General features: G+C 34.7%; 1 non-coding gene across 1 annotated transcript; it reads left to right on the top strand.

Annotated features, from left to right (window-relative positions):
• The first annotated feature begins 480 nt into the window (after positions 1 to 480).
• Positions 481 to 587, top strand: LOC124888245. Its single transcript, XR_007046376.1, has one exon. It is a non-coding gene; the product is annotated as a small nucleolar RNA R71 (small nucleolar RNA).
• Positions 588 to 1,956: the final 1,369 nt, after the last annotated feature.

Below are 1,956 nucleotides of genomic sequence, written 5' to 3' on the forward strand. Positions count from 1 at the left end.
ATTAGGGTGATTTCTCCAACTGGGATTATACGGGTTGCCAAAATTCTATTGACCTTGACAATTTTTATTCCCCACATAGTTGACTAAATCTGGATTAACAGAACATGCATCTGATGTGTCCTCACCACTTCCACAAACTTTACACTATGAATTCACATGTTGAACTGCATTTGCTATGGCTGATGGTTGTGTAAAACCCAACTTTAGGTTGTTCAGCTAGTAGTCGTATGATTTTGCATTGCTATAATCTGTTTCTGTAATACAGTGAACTGATCTACGTCCAATACCCCTACTACCTTCTTGGGAGTACTCTTTGAATCTGCATGCCAATCAGGATTCCCTTGTGAGATTCGATTCAACAGTGTATACAATTCTTCATAAGTTTTCTCCAAAGCTTGGCCTCCTGCTGATGAATCCAACAGAATCTTTGTATTAGACTAAAGCCCTTCTATAAATATGTGAACCAAGACATCATTTGATTGATGGTGATAAGGATAATTTCTGAGCATGCCTTCAAATCTCTCCCAATATTGATAGATATTTTCTCCATCTTTTTGTCTGAAACTTAAGATCTCACTCCTCAAATATGCAGTTTTCTGTGATGGAAAAAATCTAATGAGGAACTACCAAGTGCAATCTTCTCATGAAGTGATGGAGTGTGGTAGTTCAGAGTGTAACCACCTCTTTGCTTTCCCCATTAGAGAAAAAAAGGAAGAGTGTCAATCTAACATAATCAACATTCACCCCTTTAAAAATGTACGTATCACTTATTCTAGAAAGGTCTGTATGTGATGCTATGAGTCTTCAGTTCAAATCGACCTCCTGGCTCGGGCTTTCGAATGTTGTTAGTCACATGGTTTGTAAGTGGGATTTCTATCTCACAAATAGGTCTTGTGGCTGGTTGAACAGGAATAGCTGGAATAAGCAAAGCTGGTACATTTTTGGTATTTAGATCAACAAGAGCATTGGGATAAAAAATATTTGGATCTCGTATTTAAGCTATTTGATCCTGTTGAATGGAATGTTGAGCTCTTCGCCTCTGATGAAAAATAAAATCCAGTTATGCAAAAGGCTCTACTAACTCTTTATCTCTAGCCAGTCCCCTATTCAGCTATACCTGCAAAAATTAAGCCACTAAGATTAAGTTGTTAACAGTTAAAATTTACTATCAAAAACCAAAAATTAAGAAATTTACTTATTAAACTAGTCACCGACAATGATGTCAAAAAATAATTGGTCTCAAATGCACAGCAAGTGCACATGATCGTACAAGTAGTATAAAGACTTAGACAGTCAGATATTGTTCCCACGAGAACTAAGAAACTAGAAATTTAATCAACTTTTAGTTTTAGAGAACTAGGTATTAAGTTTTATAGCATATGAAGATGATTGTAAATTTGTAAATGAAATTATAAATTATTAAACAAGAAATAACAAGTGGTGACTAGAGAAAATCAAGCAACGATTGTAACCAATAATGATGATGATTCCAGGGTTGAGGCATTTCGAACAATCATACAATTCTCTATTCTTATCACAGTCTAATTGGTATCGGGTTGTTGATTCACAAGTTTTTTGCCACGATCTTGGTCTCCAGACCTCATATCTTCTATCTATTGAATTTTGTAGCTACAACTCCCATAGAGATACAACAACTCTTCTAGATTCATAAAGTTATCTTTTTGCAATTGAACAAGGCAATGTTTCTAAGTATATCCCTATCCTAGATGCTAATTCAAATCCTTTATTTTATAAAAGGATAAGAACCTTGCTCCTTAATTTCTTTATTCTATCCTACGATTCTTCTCCTGGATGCACATAGAAATATAGATTTATTCTAATGATGGCCACTTATAAAAATAGTAAGCTCAAGAAATTAAGAACAACCCAGATGATAATACAAAAAGAAACTATGAATAAGATTATAAAAGAGTAATCGTGTTCTTGGCCTCAAAC

This window comes from Capsicum annuum, chromosome 10, assembly GCF_002878395.1.
Source record: "Capsicum annuum cultivar UCD-10X-F1 chromosome 10, UCD10Xv1.1, whole genome shotgun sequence".
NCBI classification, from domain to species: Eukaryota; Viridiplantae; Streptophyta; class Magnoliopsida; order Solanales; family Solanaceae; genus Capsicum; species Capsicum annuum.